Source organism: Schistocerca piceifrons, chromosome 7 (assembly GCF_021461385.2).
Source record: "Schistocerca piceifrons isolate TAMUIC-IGC-003096 chromosome 7, iqSchPice1.1, whole genome shotgun sequence".
Classification (NCBI taxonomy): Eukaryota; Metazoa; Arthropoda; class Insecta; order Orthoptera; family Acrididae; genus Schistocerca; species Schistocerca piceifrons.
The window spans coordinates 53,191,090-53,211,845 of record NC_060144.1 but is presented as its reverse complement, the minus strand read 5'-3'; the positions used below and the strand labels follow the sequence as shown (position 1 = coordinate 53,211,845).

At 43.2% G+C, this 20,756-nt stretch overlaps 1 pseudogene; it reads left to right on the top strand.

Annotated features, from left to right (window-relative positions):
* The first annotated feature begins 7,020 nt into the window (after positions 1-7,020).
* LOC124709169 lies at positions 7,021-7,138 on the top strand (annotated as a pseudogene).
* Positions 7,139-20,756: the final 13,618 nt, after the last annotated feature.

Sequence of the window (20,756 nt, the reverse complement as noted above, 5' to 3'; positions counted from 1 at the left end):
GGAGCTCCAGGATAATGTTGGCAGAGGAGCAGGGTGAGGTTCTGTGTTTCAAGGATTGGGACAGACAGGAGGTATTTGTAGGTAGAGGAGGAGGAGGAGGAAGAGGAGGGGGCAGAAGGGGCAGGCACAGAGACATCCATGGAATCCAGGGGGGAGGAGGAGGGGGCTGAGACTTTTTGGGGGCAGATGAGGCAGGGGTGCCGCTGGGGCGTTTCAGCGACAAAATGGGGCATGGGGGACAGGAGCAACTGGGAGATGGCGGGAGGTGTCAGGTCCCGGCGTTGGTGCTGGTGCTGGTGCTGAAGATGGTGATGGTGACAGTGACCGCGATGGTGAAGGCGATGGCGATGGCGATGGCGATGGCAATAGCGACAGTTGGTCGTGGGTGGGGCGCAGTTGAAACAGGGTGGGGGAGTGGAGGGAAGTGGTCAGAGAAGGAGGCAAAGTGGGTAGGAGCTGGGGATGAGGCGACGAAGGATGCAGGAGTGGAGTGGGTGAGAGGTGGGAGAATGGAATAAGGGGGGGGGGAGGCTGGGTATACCACGTAATTGTGGTGGCGACAGCTGATGGAGATGTACAGAGGATGGCGGTGGTGGTTGCAGTGGTGGGGGGCGTTGTCATGGTGATGAGGAAGAGGGGGAGAAAGGACAGGAGACACGGACAAACTAAGGACGAAGATAGTAACAGGTCACTCGCGGAGACGAAGACGGAGCCGGAGATGGAGATAAAGACGCCTACTGGGGCCAAAGCCCCACTCCCCTGCTGCCAGTGGGAGGGCGACCGCAGTGGATGAAGAGCTATTGCCAGGGGGCGGTGACGGGCTGTCCGCATTCACCGCTGTCGGGCTGCTGGGCTGCTGGGCTGCAGGGCTGCTCGGACCCGCTGGCGCTGCGTGGGACCGGCTGTCGCCGGGACAGCAGCTGCTGCTGCTGCTGCTGCTGCTGGCTCAGCAACTGCTCTGCGTCGACTGCCGCTGCTGCTGGTTCAACCTAACGCTTCGATAAGTGCTGGGGCAATTACCGAAGGGCGTCACTCTCGCGAGTTCCGCCAGAGATGCTCGACTTGCGCACGCGCGCCGCCATATATAGTCTCCTCAAAGACGCAAAGAGAACAAGGCACAGGGACAACGATCAAAGATGGAAGTAAGAATCGATATCGCCTGGCGCCAGAAACCCACCGGCTCATCTAGCTTCTGCAGTAACAGAGAGAGGAAATCGTTTTCTGTCGCCGAAGTACCGGCACTTCATCAATTGCTATGGTTCGTGTAGTAGTAGTAGCGTCAGCTGATCCGGCGCTTGACTGTTATTTTAGAGTTCCCACTTTAGAAACGGGCATCTGATTACCTATCTCGGTTTCCAAATTCTGGCATTCCTAGGAACTCCCTCTTTTTCCGTATAAGCCAACTCACGATTGTTATCAGTTTCCTCTAACTCTGTCATATATTTCAGTCTGACGTTTTTTCGTCTTAGGTCTGCTCACATTGAATGCCGAAGTAAACTAAGCACAATATACAAACAAAAATACAAGACACAATAAATATTGACGCACTGAAAACACCACAATAATTTAAATAAAAAATCACTCTCATTACTACTTCCTACTCTATGTTGATACACTACGAAAGTAACTTTCCCACACAGCACTGCGAATAGTGTATAAACATGCAGCAATGCTGAAATGGAAAAATGAAATTTCAATTATTGCGTGTCCCCAAAGACACTTATTACTTTTATTCTTTGTGCGTGAGGTTGCATGCCACCATATCCTTACCTTGTGATGTTACACAGTTTTATAGTGTTACTCAGTGTCTTATTAGGCACAACTTCTCTCAGCTTATGGTCTTGCCGATCAATTTATACTCTCGTTGTTGTAGTCGGTGGTGTACATGAATGAAAATACAACACAAATTACAATAAGATACAAATGTTGTATCTTGTACCACACATGTGTTTCTGGCCCCACAATATGGGCGCCAGTGTAGTGATTTTTTTCGTGTGTTGAGTGAGTCTGTGTGTGTACTTTGTGTACTTGTGATGTTAATAGTACACTGTAATATCTCACAAGGCTATACACAACATATTCACTACAACTTCTTGCCACGGGCAGGTATTATTATTTTTAATATTGTTGAGGCTTTCTATATTCAAGTGCCCCATAAATAAATAACTTTGGAATGTCTGTATAGACGTAAAATGAACGAGCAATACCGTGATGAGAAGCATCTTAATTCTTTACATTTAGAAATGTGATTGAAAGTCCTTTGATATGAACAATAATTTATACTTTCGTAGATTCGCGTGGAGAAACACTTCTTGCGTGGTACACTTGTTATTAATTCAAAGCCGAAATCAGTGAAAATCTTATCACTTGAACAAAAGGTAGCCCTGAAGCGGCAACCACAACAATGTTTTACTATCGATACTACTCTTTGCAAAATGAATGTAATTAAAGTGTCTTTACTTTGTTTACTCACGAATTAATTGTAAACCCTCTCTATTTTGCTTTCAGCCACTTAATACTGGAGTAATCTGGACAATAATTTGCTGTCATGCAAAAGGCAGCCAACAATACAAATTACAACTAGCACTGTACCGCTTGTTATTAATCTGTGGAAAAACGTACAATTAAATTTTGACACATGTAGGGATGCTATCGCTACTGAAAGAAGTGGTTTGGTTATAAATAACAGCATATATTTCCCAGAAATACGGTGCACAATACATACGTCGCCATACACGTCTTCCTCATATGAAGATTCGAACCAGAGTAAAATAATTCTGAAAATCTATTTCTGTTGTTTCATTGTTCTCAAAACATAGATTATCCCACAATACTGATACTGCTTTTCACGTAGATCACAGTGAGATAACTAACATTTTTGCGCACTCTTTTGCACACAAAATAAGATTTCGTTGAAACATATCATGTCAACCATAAATAAATATTTCTCGTTTTCAGAGGACTAGTACGGCTCCCACTGCCTCCTGCAGCCACATTCCGTTGGTAGTTGCTGATCGTTCCGCCTTATTGGAGGTAGGTTTTCCACACCAAAGACGAGAAGATGTCCTGAGTGTCTTTCTACTCCCCGCCCTCTGTGAAACAGCTGTTGGTAGAAAGAGGGTGACTCCTTATACCACAAATCTTCTGTCGCCGTTGCTAATTACTTTCATTCAAAATTTAAGCAGTGGATGGGATCGATCGCGGAAGTCAGGACTTTTACATCACCGTTAGCAGCGGGCCAACCATAGCGCCATCTGGTTTCCCCCTTCAAGCCAGAAAAGTTTTGTTCTTTGTAGTTTTTTCGTTTGATACTTATTTCGGGAGGTATTTGGCCCGGTCACTATCAGTGGACCACCCTGTATACATGTACACAGGGTGATTCACGAAGATATGCAAATACAGGGTGATTCAAAAAGAATACCACAACTTTAGGAATTTAAAACTCTGCAACGACAAAAGGCAGAGCTAAGCACTATCTGTCGGCGAATTAAGGGAGCTATAAAGTTTCATTTAGTTGTACATTTGTTCGCTTGAGGCGCTGTTGACTAGGCGTCAGCGTCAGTTGATGCTAAGATGGCGACCGCTCATCATAAAGCTTTTTGTGTTATTGAGCACGGCAGAAGTGAATCGACGACAGTTGTTCAACGTGCATTTCGAACGAAGTATGGTGTTAAACCTCCTGATAGGTGGTGTATTAAACGTTGGTATAAACAGTTTACAGAGAATGGGTGTTTGTGCAAAGGGAAAAGGCAGCCCGTGACAGAGCACTTCATCACTGGCCTCCAAGAAGCCCTGATCTTACCCCCTGCGATTTTTTCTTATGGGGGTATGTTAAGGATATGGTGTTTCGGCCACCTCTCCCAGCCACCATTGATGATTTGAAACGAGAAATAACAGCAGCTATCCAAACTGTTACGCCTGATATGCTACAGAGAGTGTGGAACGAGTTGGAGTATTGGGTTGATATTGCTCGAGTGTCTGGAGGGGGCCATATTGAACATCTCTGAACTTGTTTTTGAGTGGAAAAAAAACCTTTTTAAGTACTCTTTATAATGATGTACAACAGAAGGTTATATTATGTTTCTTTCATTAAATACACATTTTTAAAGTTGTGGTATTCTTTTTGAATCACCCTGTATTTTAATATGTTATTCTACAAGTAAAACTAAAGAAAAAAGTTCATATAAACATAGGTCAGCAAATGTTTATTTACGGATTTACGGCTAATAAAAGATTTTGCTTGAAATTTAGCAACTTCGCTAACATGAAGCCATCGCAAAACTTTACGAGGTTAAAGTGAAGAGCGATTTCCATTTATTTTGTTGTGATTGACCTGGTGAATCTAATAAAACATGTCCCCAACGTGTATCTGCAGTAGTTTTCCAGAACATCCAGAGAAGCAAAGACGTAATTTCGTAAAATTTTTAATTCATTAACTACTTGTCCCAATTTCCCTTTTTTTTTTTTTTTTAAATTCCAGACAATAACACAAAGTTTTCAACAGAAGTTGTAGACAATTTAATTTTGCAAAAATGATAGTAATAACGTTAAGTGAAACTGCATGGATGTGTCAGATAATTTGCTTTTATTAATACCACAGCACACGTAAATCCATGTTAAACCGGATAAAACAAAGCTCAAAAATGTCTCCACAGAGTTCAATGCATTTAGCTGCATGTGTATGATAAGATTTTGTTGCTCGTTTCAGTTTCACATAGTTGTTCTTAATTTCGTCTTTTGCATTCATAATGCGAGCAAGTCCTGCCTCCGGAATTTGTTCTCATAAACTATGTCTTTCATCCGTCCCCATACAAAAAAGTCCATTGGTGTTAAATCAGGCGATCTGGGTGGCCACTGAAGTGTAGCACCAATCCATCTCTGGGGAAAATGTTTATTTAAATGTATAATAACGGCATTGGTGAAATGTGGAGCCACGCCGTCATGTTGAAAATACATTTGCAATCGCGTAGGAAGTGGAATATCTTCGAGCAAGCGGGACATTTCTTCTTGAAGGAATTGTAAGTACGTCTCGCCAGTTAGACGTCATGGGAAAATGAATGGTCCAATAATCGCTGCTGGGAATTGCGTTGCACTGCTGCATGTGAATTTCCTTCAGACCATACGTGTTCGTTATATAAATTGTTTATTCCATCTCGAGTAAACAGTGCTTCATCAGTAAATAAAATGTATTTTTGTAACTGCCGATTAGTATTTACCGCTTGCACAACTCCAAGCAAAGGACAGGATCTCCCGGATGCAAATGATGCACTTTTTGTTTACGATAAGGATGTAGATTATTGTACTTCAGTGTACGCCATACCTTAGATTGAGACATTCCTTATCGTTGAGAGATACGTCATGTACTTGTACCCGAGCTACGTTAAACAGTATCCATAATATTCTCATCATCGTCTTCACTTATCGAGCGCTAGTACTGATTATGAACGCTACGTGGAGAACCTGTTTCCCGTAATATTCGAAATACTCCGCTAATGGCTCTGAGCACTATGGTCATCAGTCCCCTAGAACTTAGGACTACTTAAACCTAACTAACCTAAGAACATCACACAACACCCAGTCATCACAAGGCAGAGAAAATCCCTGACCCCGCTGGGAATCGAACCCGGGAACCCGGGCGCGGGAAGCGAGAACGCTATCGCACGACCACGAGCCGCTGACTACTCCGCTAATGTTTCGTTCTTTCGGAATCCTCCGAGTTGGATAACGCACTCCATATTCGTTAACTGCAGCATCACATTTCCCGTGAATAAACACCATATCGGCGTATTTCATAGATAATGTGAAAACTACAACAGTTACTATGTAGTTTCACTTAAAGACACTGTTGTTATTATGTTCATTCACTGAACAATACAGAAAACTATCTCATTCAAGGTTAGAAAACGACTGAAACCAGTCACTAGCGGTTGCCCACAGTGACATAGACGATAATTGAAGTGTTGGCTTTTGAGCCAACACCGTGTGCTAGAGGAGGCCGAAATGCACGCGTTTAATTACACGCAGACTGGCGTGAGGTCTGTAACATTACAAGGAAATGAGAACTTAGAAAAACGGACGCAGTCGCTGTAATACTTAACTTTAATCCACAATCGGTGTACATCTCTCTTTACTTAATTTCCATTTCAATATACACTGGTAATGGCGCCTTGCTTGATCGTAGCAAATGACGTAGCTGAAGGCTATGCTAACTATCGTCTCGGCAAATGAGAGCGTATTTGTCAGTGTAGCATCGCTAGCAAAGTCGGCTGTACAACTGGGGCGAGTGCTAGTAACTCTCTCTAGACCTGCCGTGTGGTGGCGCTCGGTCTGCAATCACTGACAGTGGCGACACGCGGGTCCGACGTATACTAACGGACCGCGGCCGATTTAATGGCTACCACCTAGCAAGTGTGGCGTCTGGCGGTGACACCACAATAACGATCGAAGCAGAGGAAATTAATTAAAATTTGTGCTGACTCGAACCAGCGTCTTCTTGCTTGCTAGGCAGAAATGCTAACCATTACACCACCAGAGTACGATGGTCAACATTGCTGCACGATTGGGAAGGGCACTCACCTTAGATAATTCGTGCAGAAAAGTTGACCATCGCACTGCGGTGGCGTAATGGTTAGCATTCCTGCCTAACCCGCAAGAACACCCGGGTTCGAGTCACGGCCGTAGTACAAATTTTAATTCACTTCGTCTGCTTCGATCATTATCGTAGATAATAAAAAGAGGTAATAAAAAGTCTCAGGGAAACTGTTAATTATCAGATCTATAATGACATAAGCGTTTCTACATTCTTAATGGAGAGTAAATAAATTTGCTTCTCTGGATGTTCTGGAAAACTACTGCAGATACATGTCTGGGACATGTTTCATTAGAATCACTAGACCAATAATAACAAAATAAATGGAAATAATTCTTTACTTTAACCTCGTACAGTTCTGCGATGGCTTCATATTAGCGAAGGCGCTAAATTTCAGGCAAAATCTTTTATTTTCCTTACCTTAACATTTGGGCAACGGCCTTGCCGCAGTGGATGCACCGGTTCCCGTGAGGTCACCGAAGTTAAGCGCTGTCGGGCGTGGTCGGCACTTGGATGGGTGACCATCCAGGCCGCCATGTGCTGTTGCCATCTTTCGGGGTGCACTCAGCCTCGTGATGCCAATTGAGGAGCTACTCGACCGAACAGTAGCGGCCTCGGTCAAGATACCATCTTAACGACCAGGAGAGCGGTGTGCTGACCCCACGCCCCTCCTATCCGCATCCTCCACTGAGGATGGGACGGCGGTAGGATGGTCTCGGTAGGCCACTCGTGTCCTGAAGACGGAGTGCTTTAACTAAACAGTTGCGGAGCTATGTTTATATGAACTTTTTCCTCTAGTGTTATTTGTAGAATAACATACTAAAATATTTGCATATCTTCGTGAATCACACAAAAACACACACACACACACACACACACACACACACACACACAAAATAACAATAAAAGTTACTGAAGCAGTGTGTCAATAATACTTTCATACAGATATGCACTCAGTATTTGCCAAAAAAAAAGAAAAAGATGAAATAATCGTATGGCTTTGCTGGCCCGGAGGCCCCAAAGGGGGGAGGGGGGGGGGAAGTTCGGCCGCCGAGTGCGAGTCTTATTTCAACGCCACATTGGGTGACTCGCGCGCCGGTGATGAGGATGGAATAATGATGAAGACAACACAACACCCAATCCACGAGCGGAGAAACTCTCCAAACCTGCCGGGAATCGAACCCAGGCCCGCTGAATGGGAGGCAAGTACGTTACCATCTTTTGTTCCTTCCCCCATCCCCCTTCCCCTTCGATATTGTTCGTTTCGTTTGGTCTGGGCAGACGTCACTAGATATCCGTTCAAGTTGATCGTTGATTCTTTTACTCAGTTTTTTTTAATTTTTAATTTTTTTTTATTTCAGAGGGCGAGCTGTTCTCGGCAAAACCTGTTACGTCAGTGTTGATATGAGGTGGTTCTGAATTACAATAAATATTAGTAGTGCTGGGGATAATTTGTAAAAGGGAAACCAAATGCGGAAACTTGAACCTCCTGAAGAAAGCTGATAAAATAAATTTGAAGGATGGATTTGAGAAAAGACAGATAATTTCAAGCATTTTTATAATGTTGCCGTAACTGTATGTTATGTTACAGCAGAACGAACTTCAGCTACGAGAAAATTTAGGCTGTAGTGGACAATGGGCCTTCCTTCTGAGTTAATGGAGTGGATGTCCATCGAGTACCTGGAGGGTGATTTATGAAAATATCGGAGCGTTAATAGAATTGTACCACATACTGTTACAGAATATGAATGTGTCACACACTAGTATGTACAAGAATATAAAAAAGAATAGGTTAGAATCTTTTGTTATTTCGCTTCTAGTACCCTGTGAGAAAAGAATTTCGAAGTTCGTTAGAATTCACAGATGAATTATTATGAAAACTATTATGCTCTATGAGTCTTTATTGCTTGCTAATTTCTTGGCTCCATTAAATTAGTCCTTAGTAATCGTCCATTTTCCTGTAGCCATACTTAAAGTTTTTTGATGCTGTTAAAAGTCTATGCCTTCTTAGTCTAATGAATAATAACTTTTCTCTGACTCTTACTCCACATTTACAAAATTGATAGGCTTGTGATGTTTGGTGGGTTCAAGATGTACATCATTCCCTTCTTTCATTATAGCAGCTCCCCGAATTTTGCAGATACTGGGAACCGTTCCTGCACAAACCATAACCAGTATTGTCACACAGATCACTCCGTGAGGAATTTGTGACTTCATCATTTCCTGGATCTAGGTTCTTTCCAGTTCACGGACGAGTTCTGCCACTTGAGTGCCCGTAGATGGCTGTTTACTGTATCTTCGTAGCATGCCTTCTCGAGGTGCTTCATTACCTGTCATAGTGACTCCTTTTTAATCGTCATATGGGAGAAGAACATAGCGATGGACTTCACTAGACTCATGCCTAGTTGTTGCCATTCTGTTCCCCAGCTGCCTTGTGGAGAGAACAGTGTAAGATGCTATTTTCTGAATAAATGGCCGAACTACTTGGCATTCAGTGAGTGAGGCGGTGCCTGTCAAGCAACACGTGGCCCAGAATTACCAGCTGGGGTAGTGCCAGGATCGTACTTGATGGCAGGGAGCTTAGGTTTTAATGAGCCACCGTCACCGAAAGCCTTAACGACGAACGCCTAACCCCTTCACCGAAACTGACGGAGGGAATGTGTTGTGGTAAACTATAAGGAACGATCCTGGGATTTGACTGGGTGTGTACAGGGAAAATCTAAATCGCGATTGCTGGACATAATCCAGACAAGTTCCTTTCGTATTCAAACCCTCAACGCAAACTGTTTCCATTCTGAGAGGTATGAGTTAGGACGAATTTGAGACGGTCAAATGTTTGAGCTGAGCGATAACAAGGATCCTTAGAAATTATCATGGACTTTTGCCAGAATTTTCATTCCCAGAAGTGAGAAAATGGGGTATTCAATTGACCATCATGAAAAATTGTTTGAAAGCAATCGGGGTAATTAATAAAAATTTAATTACTGCTTAGAGGGCAAGTGTTGTCTGAATTTCCATAGTCAAACGAAGAGTAGGAAATGGACAAGTGGAGTATCAAATTGGTCATTGTGACGTAAAGTATTGTAAGAAAAAATATATTGAAAGTAATCAGAGTGATTAAGAGGAACTTAATTAAAGATTCAAGGGAAAAGTAAACTATTTTGCGAACTGCCGCTGCTAACTATTTATGTTAAGTGTCATAAAAGTTCATCTCAAGGCCTAGCTACTTTGGTCATAGAAAATTACATTAGTGTAATATTTTAACAGTAAATGATATGTTGACTGATACTTTAAATTTAAAGTTTAACTTAGGATCTTAGAGTTTTAAAGCGTAATCGAGATTACTCGTCTGGTGGATTATGTAGCCCGCGCAGTCTCGTTCGCTGCACGTGATTTTGAACATAGCGCAAAGGCGCATCAAATGGTTCTGTAGGCTGTTTTATTTCTTAGTTTTAGGCAAATGATCTCGCAAACTATTTCATCGTACCTTTTCAAAATCTATTCATTGCTAGAAATCGTTATTTCATCTCCTCATGAGAGAGCGAGCTGCCGGTGGATGAAACCCCCATCAGCCAAAGTGCAATCCACAAATGTTGATTTCTAGACGATTTGAATGGCAGTTAAAAAATAGAAATGATGTTATTAATTCTGCTACATTATAATGTTGGTATTGACTATATCGGAAAAGCAATTATGGAGATGAAATGTCGTTCACAGCACTGGGATCAGGAAGGAACTGCAGTAGTCCCAAAACATTGAATTCAGCGTAGATTGGTTAGAACGAGGACGGAACAAAAGGTCAGCATAGCAAAAGGCAAGGATGCAGCTTTGTAGGCTGGGACTTGTAGGAAAGGATTATGTCAGGAGGAATTTCGTGACTGGAAAGTGGGAGCCGGTTGACGTTGTTGAGAGGATGGACTAGCATGGCAGTGGCTGGAATGTCGTATATGAGAGCAGTGGAATGGCAGAGTACTGAAATGTGCTGGGACTGAGTGTTCCAGTGCGTATAGTGGATTCACACATGCTGTAGGAATAGAAAAATATGTGCGAAATGGATGAGATTGTGTAGGACTCAATCCAGGGAAAGTGGGCAGTGGTGGAATGTGCAGTGAAGTGCATGTCTTTCCAGTATTTCGAGGGATCTATGGAGCTTCGGAGTGGAGATTCAGGAAACGTATCACAAGTTAGTATGAATGCATGTTGGGTTTGTAGAAGAATATGATGGTAGAAGGATACTACAAGTCACAGAACAAGAGACCGTCAGTGAAACGATAAGTGACCTGAAATTTGTTGATAATCAGGTATATCAGTAAGGAGTTAAGGTGACAGGCAATTCTTTTCCACATAAGAAAAAAAAATTAAATCTCTTCTTAACGATGTGCTTAATAATAATTGCAGAATATATGACAGGTATGTCACAAGAAAAATAGTAATTAATGGAAACAACAATAGCGTTTCAGTTGCGTACTACAGAAAGCAACATAAGAAAATGTGCCCCAAGATAATGTCAAGAGAGTGACTGACTCATTTTTCCAGTACTGTAAATACTGCTTTAATACTGAATTCGCATTGAATAAAAATAACACTAAAGTAAAATAAAATACGTATGCCATAAGGTAATCCTCAGAAACACTTAGAAAGCTTAAAAAAAAAAAAAAACAGGAAAACAAACTGCAACGTTGACAGTATATCAAAGAAGTTACAGGAAGGTGTATTATGAAACGTAGTACCAGCAGGAAACGTAGAAAATGATGCAACCATCAAATACAGAAATTAAAATATGAAATCAACCTAGAAAGTTATTAATTACAGTGTGAGCCGAAATAAAGCAAGGGACAATGCATTCCGCTTAAAATGTGATGGAAGAACTGCCGATAACCCCATGTAGATTTCTACCATATTTAATGAACCTTTTATAAATACAGTAAAAAATTAGTCGAGTACCAATATAATTCTAAAAATGTTGTGAAAGTCCACAAAAATGAAAATTACACTTTTCTATAGCCAGTGATTATAACAGAACTAACAAATCAAACCAGTTAACTAAAAAATAAATCATTCAGTGGTCCTGATGGTATCGCAGATAAGGCTGTTATAGTTCCAGTAAAATAGACCCTCGGCTAACTAAAATAATCAATGTATCATTTAGTACAGGAAAATTTCAAACAAATCCAAAACGATCAATACTAAACATTCTTTTCCAAATATGTGAAAGAATGGTGCATGAAATGTTATATAACTTTTTGAATTAAAAGAAAACAGTAGTTAACACTGTAATATTTTTTTCAGGAAAAGCCGATTTGCTGAAACAGCAGGCTCTGACTTTTTGAACCGAGTCCTAAATGCTACAGTCGAAGATGTATTGGACTGTAGGCTGTTTATAGAAGTATTTGCAGCCTTTGACCTGATGAGTCATGGTTCTCTGCTTAGGAAATGATACAAGTACAGTATCTGTGACAGGTTTGCATCATATCTTTTCGGCAGGCAGCAGAAACATCTCATGACAGTAAAAGTTAGGCCGGTCGGAGTGGACGAGCGGTTCTAGGCGCTATAGTGTGGAATCGCGCGACCGCTACGGTCGCAGGTTCGAATCCTGCCTCGGGTATGGATGTGTGTGATGTCCTTAGGTTAGTTAGGTTTAAGTAGTTCTAAGTTCTAGGGGACTGTTGACCTCAGGAGTAAAGTGCCATAGTGCTCAGAGCCATTTGAACGCTTGTTTAGGGATAAGCCTGTAAAATCGTTTACTGGATTTTCAGCAATTTCCACACTAGTGATTCCAAGAATACTGAGTTACGAACTCCTGGAAAGGTAATGCATTATATACAAAGGTTCCCATGGAAGGTTTATAGCAAAAGCATTTGGAGACATATATCCAAACACCATGAATGTAAAATAACATTCAAAAGATTTTGCTCCATACTCTCACTGATTCGGAAATCATCTACTGACGTCCGAATTAAGCAACCACAACAAAAGAAAGCTCTTATAAATAGCAGTACTCCTGACAGCCGAAATATTCTGGTTGTTTGAGTCCACAAAGCATAAAAAACGTAGTGTGAACTAAACAACTTAGATCTAGGTTATTTTAAGAAGTGGACCACGTGATGGCAGTCTCGCCAATTTTAATCTCGTCAGTCTGGCCTTACTGTAGGGCCCGGCAATACCTGGAAGGTAATTGGTGTGTTTCCGTGTTTATTGAGAGCACAGATCTGACGGGAGAATTACGAGTATAAGCAACTGCTTGTACACTCATGTTCAGAAAAGAAAATAGAACACCTTGAACCACTACCGATATGACGTCCATATTCATAGGACAACAGTATGTTCCGCAGAAACGATCAGTATTTCAGTCACCTCGGTTCAGCATGTGTCCTCTCGCCTAGTAAGCATAGGATCTGCTATGGGCACCTTTAACTTGTTCTATGCGTGATGGCATCGACGCATATAAGGCGAGAATGGCGTCCTGTGGTATAGCGGAGTTATCCATGCCGCATTCGCCTGGTTCCAAAGTTCATGTGTAGCGGCTAGCATCGGGTCTCAGCTCTGCACCGATCGTTTCATCATGTCCCACACACTTTCGATTAGCCACAAGGATTGTGATATGACGGACCAAGGCAAAAGGCTGACATCCTGTGACATCCACAAGGCACGTGTTCATGCAGCAACTTATGGTCGTGCATTGTCTTGCTGAAAATGGCGTCTGGGATGTTGTGCAGAAAGGGTATGGCTAAGGATCGCAGGATGTCATTCGCGTAGGTCACAATGGTCATAGTGCCCTGGACGCGCACCAACTGTGATTTGTGTTTGAACAAAATAGCTCCACACACAATAAGGTCTTGAACTGGCGCTTGTAGCGTCTCGTGGCCAATCGTCATAAAAAGCGTGTGACAGAATTTTTCCGTGTGTGTAAGACCAGTTAACATGTATCGATAAAGTGCCACGCACACGGCGAAAGAGAAACAATTTAAACACGAATAAACATGATCAAGTGAAGCAATAAAGCAAGACTCTGTAAACATTTCACGAATATATTATGTGTGTATGCAGAACATTCATAAATATTTGATGTTTTATGCATTTTTAACTTTGAATCCATGACATATTATTAACTTTGACAATCGTATTTTTGTTAAATGAATTAGTGATTATGATCTGTGCCTCAGATAAAAAGGACAATTCAGTACATGTATAAACAGTAAAAAGCAGTGTAATAATCTCTCTGTTCTCTTTGGGTTTTGTTACGAGTAACACTTGCGTGTTAAGCAAATGTATATGCTGGCCGCGAGTCTCTTGTTCTTGAAGCTTGAGATCCGCCATTAGGCGAGTTGTTGAAAAAAGGTGTGCAAAATTAATGCATTTTTGTTTGAATATATAGAGTTTGAGCAAATATGTTTTCAAAATAATTTGTAAAGTTGCCAGCCATTCGTCCCGTAAATAATATAGACATGTTCAGCATTTAATTTAGCGGAAGCCGCTGTACCAATCTGCGAGGGCAACGGCCGCTGACGCGGCACATTTAAAAAATATTTATTTTAGGCATCGCAGTCGTCTCGCCGGTAAAGCGAGGTAACATAATAATATGTAACATTTTGTTATAGCTTCCAGCAGTGCCGGCAGACTATATTATTCAGTGCATTTCTCAGTTTGAATTGGAAGGTACTGTGTGACATGTTCTGTGCGATCACAAAAATAAGACGAATAACTGTGTTATGACTTTATCATTTTCACATTTTGTGGCAAGGTCTGCTCTGTGAAACGTTTACATTTTTTCCCTGAGATTAAGAGAACGCGGGATAGCCGCGCGCCTGTTCTAATTAACAGTATTCAAAAATCCACTGCATAACGTAACCAATATGCAGTGCTGTGACGATCATTTGAATTTCATTACTGACTTTTCTGAATACGATGAAAGGTAGTGAGTTCAGATACAGTTTTATTTCTTTCTTGATTATGTTAGAGTAGCAAGTGAATGTTTCCTACATGATTATCCAGAGCATGTGGAAAAGCAATAATTTGATCCACGATGTGCAACATTTATGATAAAAGTGTTTATTCCCTCTCCCACTCCATGTCTGAACTTAACATATATGTGCTTTTGTGACTCATACAGCCAAAGTGAAATATTTACCCAATATTACTCAAAATTTCTTTGCTTTTGTGAAGAAAGAATGACCAAGTAAAGACAGTGTAATAACATTGAATCAAAACCATAGCAACTTGTTACAAATAATTTTGTGTACTGGAATGAGATTTTCACTCTGCAGCGGAGTGTGCGCTGATATGAAACTTCCTGGCAGATGAAAACCGTGTGCCCGACCGAGACTCGAACTCGGGACCTTTGCCTTTCGCGGGCAAGTGCCCTACCATCTGAGCTACCGAAGCACGACTCACGCCCGCTACTCACAGCTTTACTTCTGCCAGTATCTCGTCTCCTACCTTCCAAACTTTACAGAAGCTCTCCTGCGAACCTTGCAGAGCTAGCACTCCTGAAAGAAAGGATATAGCGGAGACATGGCTTAGCCACAGCCTGGGGGATGTTTCCAGAATGAGATTTTCACTCTGCAACGGAGTGTGCGCTGATATGAAACTTCCTGGCAGATGAAAACTGTGTGCCCGACCGAGACTCGAACTCGGGACCTTTGCCTTTCGCGGGCAAGTGCTCTACCATCTGAGCTACCGAAGCACGACTTACGCCCGGTACTCACAGCTTTACTTCTACCAGTATCTCGTCTCCTACCTTCCAAACTTTACAGAAGCTCTCCTGCTGCAGAGTGAAAATCTCATTCTGGAAACATCCCCCAGGCTGTGGCTAAGCCTTGTCTCCGCAGTATCCTTTCTTTCAGGAGTGCTAGTTCTGCAAGGTTCGCAGGAGTTACCGTTAAAAGGTGCCTGCGGTTCTCGCTGTCGCTGTAAACCGCAGGTAAGGGATCAGTGCGACCTGAGCAGCCGTGGAGATGCCTTGCAGACGTGTGCGCAAACTGTACAGTCAAATAAGTGAGTTTGAAGAGGGCGCATTACTGGCATGAGAGAATGCGATGCATCCATCCGGGAAATTGCTGCTCGTGTGGAACGAACTGTTTCGGCAGCGCAAAGAGTGTGTGCAGAATGGTTCACGGAAGGCCGTAGAAGACGACGAATGGGTCAAGTCGCACCACCCAGACCACCAACCGAGAAGGTCGATATTTCATCCAAATGGCATTTCAGGACAGATCTGCCTCCTTCACGGCTCTGGTGCAACGGTGGAACAGTGTAACACATCGTACACTATCAGAGGTGACAGTCCGTCGCCGTTTATTACGCCATGGGCTAGTGCGCTTCGTCCACTTCTCCGCATACCTTTGATGAATGCAAAAACGTGCTAGACGGCAACGGTGTGTGGAATGAGGTCATCGGGACAGGAATGGCATCAGATAGTGTTTTCGGACGATTCCAGGTTCTGTCTGTTTGAAAATGATTGCCACATTTTGGTTCGCCACACGCAGGGGGAGCGGCATCAGTGTGAATGCATTTGCACAAGATATACAGCGTATTCTCCCTTACTCCTCCTCTCACTTTTTTACTACTGGAGTTAATTTTATCCGGCTTGTGGTTTTATTTATATAGATACGATTGTATATGAGTAGCAGCAAGTAAGTTGGTACATGGTAACTAGGAACTTTGCTTTACGATATTAATGTTTGGTTCAAATGGCTCTGAGCACTATGGGACTCAACTGCTGAGGTCATTAGTCCCCTAGAACTTAGAACTAGTTAAACCTAACTAACCTAAGGACATCACACACATCCATGCCCGAGGCAGGATTCGAACCTGCGACCGTAGCGGTCACGCGGTTCCAGACTGAAGTGCCTAGAACCGCTCGGCCACAGCGGCCGGCAGTAAGTGATGTTGCTCCGCGATATCGATGTTGACATTGAACCCGCTGGCCGACATGGTTTAAATGCTAACCATTTTTGCGGAACATTCTAATGCACGTCTTATGAATATGAACGTCCTATCTGTGGTTTGATATTCGTTCATGTATACTGGGTGGTTCATTGACAGTGACCGGGCCAAATATCTCACGAAATAAGCATCAAACGAAAAAACTACAAAGAACGAAACTCGTCTACCTTGAAGGGGGAAACCAGATGGCGCTATGGTTGGCCCGCTAGTTGGCGCTGCCATAGGTCAAACGAATATCAACTGCGTTTTTTGAAACAGGAACTCCCATTTGTTATTACATATTCGTGTAGTATGTAAAGAAATATGAATGTTTTAGTTGGACCACCTTTTTCACTTTGTGATAGATGGCGCTGTAATATTCACAAACGTGGTATCACGTAACATTCTGCCAGTGCGGACGGTATTTGCATCGTGATACATTACCCGTGTTAAAATGGGCCGTTTACCAACTGCGGGAAAGGTCGACATCGTGTTGATGTATGGCTATTGTGATCAAAATGCCCAACGTGCGTGTGCTATGTATGCTGCTCGGTATCCTGCACTACATCATCCAAATGTCCGGACCGTTCGCCGGATAGTTATGTTATTTAAGGAAACAGGAAGTGTTCAGCCACGTGTGATACGTCAACCACGACCTGCAACAAATGATAATGCCCAAGTAGGTGTTTTAGCTGCTGTCGCGGCTAATCCGCACATCAGTAGCAGACAAATTGCGCGAGAATCGGGGATCTCAAAAACGTCGGTGTTGAGAATGCCAAATCGACATCGATTGCACTCGTACCAGATTTCTATGCACCAGGAATTGCATGGCGACGACTTTGAACGTCGTGTACAGTTCTGCCACTGGGCACAAGAGAAATTACGGGACGATGACCGATTTTTTGCACGCGTTCTATTTAGCGACGAAGCGTCATTCACCAACAGCGGTAACGTAAACCGGCATAATAGGCACTATTGGGCAACGGAAAATCCACGATGGCTGCGACAAGTGGAACATCAGCGACCTTGATGGGTGCGGCATTATGGGAGGAAAGATAATTGGCCCCCATTTTACCGACGGCAATCTAAATGGTGCAATGTATGCTGATTTCCTACGTAATGTTCTACCTATGTTACTCCAACATGTTTCACTGCATGACAGAATTGCGATGTACTTCCAACATGATGGATGACCGGCACATAGCTCGCGTGCGGTCGAAGCGGTATTGAATAGCATATTTCATGACAGGTGGATTGGTCGTCGAAGCACCATACCATGGCCCGCACGTTCACCGTCCCCGGATTTCTTTCTGTGGGGAAAGTTGAAGGATATTTGCTATCTTGATCCACCGACAACGCCTGACAACATGCATCAGCGCATTGTCAACGCATGTGCGAACATTACGGAACACGAACTACTGGCTGTTGAGAGGAATGTCGTTACACGTATTGCCAAATACATTGAGGTTGACGGACATCATTTTGAGCATTTATTGCATTAATGTGGTATTTATAGGTAATCGCGCTGTAACAGCATGCGTTCTCAGAAATGATAAGTTCACAAAGGTACATGTATCATATTGGAACTACCGAAATAAAATGTTCAAACGTACCTAAGTTCTGTATTTTAATTTTAAAAACCTACCTGTTACCAACTGTTCGTCTAAAATTGTGAGCCGTATGTTTGTGACTATTACAGCGCCATCTATCACAAAGCGAAAAAAGTGGTCCAACTAAAACATTCATATTTCTTTACGTACTACACGAATATGTAATAAAAAATGGAGGTTCCTATTTAAATAAACGCAGTTGACATCCGTTTGACCTATGGCAGCGCCATCTAGCGGGTCAACCATAGCACATCTGGTTTCCCCCTTCAAGTTAGACAAGTTTCGTCCTTTGTAGTTTTTTCTTTTGACGCTTATTTCGTGAGATATTTGGCCCGGTCACGATCAATGGACCACACTGTATACAGTGGTGTCCATGTCCAAAATTTAAGCAACGATCCACTATTTCTCCGTTCTGTGTCTAGTTCACGGAGAAATCATACAAATTGTGCACACATGTCTGTACGATCGTGTTCTGCACGGAAAGTGGCATTCCGGTTAACGGACAACCACGCAAACGATGATGTCAGGGCACCTATCAAGTGGGGTAGTGTTTGCCGGGTAGTCCCACATCCACAGTCGCTGTGTAGACAGTCACAATCGGTTCAGTATGGCACAGAGACTCTCTGCGGTGGAGGGCCATAGGAAGAGTGGAAGCAGGAGAGTGGCAAACTGATGTGGCCCGATGGTTTAAGGTGAATCGTTCTGTCGTTTATCGGATGTGGCGCAGTTTATAGAGACCGAAGCTGTACTCCGAAGACCAGGCCAGGGCCAGCCGTTTGTGGCACCAGAAAGAGAGGAGCGTTATGTGGCTGTAAGCGCACGACCCTACCGCCTTAGTACTGCACGGCAACTTGCGTCTGACCCCGGCAGCACCCAGTGGACGTGTTGTATCGAGGCAAACGGTGCACAGAATGCTTCGACAGAGTGGCCTTTACTGTCGGAGACTTGCTTTATGTGTACCTCAGACGCGTCTTCACAGAAGGAACGTCTAGAGTGGAGTCGTCAGCATGCCACCTGGACGGTCGAACAGTGGTCCAATGTTATTTTTGAGGTGTTGGCAGAAGAGCCAACACCGTGTTGCTAGAGGAGGCCGAAATGCACGCTTTTAAGCTCACGCAGTCTGGCGTGAGGTCTGGAACAGGTCAGAGAAATAAGACTAGCAAAACAGGAGGTAAATGGTAGAATACTTTAATCCATAATTGGTGTACATCGCTCTTGACGGTACATGTTTTATAATCTCAATATTAACTGGTAATGGCGCCTTGCTAGGTCGTAGCAAATGACGTAGCTGAAGGCTATGCTAACTATCGTCTCGGCAAATGAGAGCGTATTTGTCAGTGAACCATTCCTAGCAACGTCGGCTGTACAACTCGGGCGAGTGCTAGGAAGTCTCTCTAGACCTGCCGTGTGGCGGCGCTCGGTCTGCAATCACTGACAGTGGCGACACGCGGGTCCGGCGTATACTAATGGACCGCGGCCGATTTAAAGGCTACCACCTAGGAAGTTTGGTGTCTGGCGGTGACACCACACTTTTCACAGATGAGTCCCGGTTTGGCCTGGAGAGAGATTCTCCGGGTATTCGCATCTAGAGGGATTGTGGAACTCGATTTTGGGAGCCAAACATTGCGGAAAGGGACCAGTACCGAAGTGGATCCCTAATGGTGTGGTCGGGGATTATGTTGACCACTCTTAACACCTCTTCATGAAACTGCACGGGTGAATCGGCAAAGTTTAACCGCTGTCAGGTATCGTGACGACATCTTGGGTCCTAATGTGACGTCATTGCGAGGTGCTGTGGGCACAGACTTCGTACTGATGGACGACCTCGTAGAACTCAAATGGCTGTTGTTTTCTTGGAAGCGGAAGATATTGCACCCATGCCGTGGTCTGCTCGCTCTCCCGCTTTGAATGCCATAGAGAATGTTTGGATGCACGAGGAGACGATTTGCATCCGTTCAGCTTCCACCAACCACTCTCCAAGACTTTCGAGCAGCTCTGCAGGAGGAACGGGCGCTATGCCTCAACATGAGATTGATGACATCATTAACAGCATGCCCCGACATTGTCATGTCTGTATTGCTGCGAGAGGTGGTCACACCCCACACTGAGCTCATCACCTAGTTGTCACAAAATGTGTGAAAATCCGTTAAGTTGGAAAAAAGAACAACCATTTTTGTCAATCGTTATAAATGTTGCAGCTGTTTACGTTCTGTATTTTTACATTGCTTCTACTTCACTATTACTTGTTTATACTGTTCTGTGGCAAAATAAACACAACTATGTAAAATTTCTGTGTCTTGCTTCAATTTTGGACACCAGAGTATATAATACAAAAGAATCCACTCACACTCACTCACACACACACACACACACACACACACACACACACACACACACACACACACAACAAATGGGCAAATATCAACCCTCAGATACACAACACAAACCAAATGACGAAAGATAAACACACAGTGACAGTTTGCAATACTACACAAACACAGTGAATAGTGCAAGTAAAGCGCTGAAATAAATGTGGTCTATAAAACGCCGCAAATCCGCCATCTGGAACTTGAAGACCAGGTAAAATAGCTTCAGGATGACATACGAAGCTAAACAACTTTGAAAATAGTAAGTAA